Genomic DNA, 278 nt, shown 5'->3' with positions numbered 1-278 from the left:
CTCCACTATCATGTAGTGTTTCTAATATAAGATAGCAAGCATTCTAATTTTAGCGATACCATTTACTATTACAGCAACAACTTCAATGATTGCAAATATCTAACTGATTATAAAGCATGTTGTAACAGAACCATCTTGTGGCTGCTACCCTATGACAAATCTACAGGGTAATGGTGGCATCTGGAAAACAGGTGAGTCGCTCTTGCTGCCAGACGGGCTTCACCTACTGTGCACTTTGTCAACACATAATCATAACCTCATAAATGGATACTTCACAA

The sequence above is a fragment of the Paramormyrops kingsleyae genome, chromosome 12 (assembly GCF_048594095.1).
Source record: "Paramormyrops kingsleyae isolate MSU_618 chromosome 12, PKINGS_0.4, whole genome shotgun sequence".
Taxonomy (NCBI): Eukaryota; Metazoa; Chordata; class Actinopteri; order Osteoglossiformes; family Mormyridae; genus Paramormyrops; species Paramormyrops kingsleyae.
Note: the sequence above shows the minus strand (reverse complement) of the source record.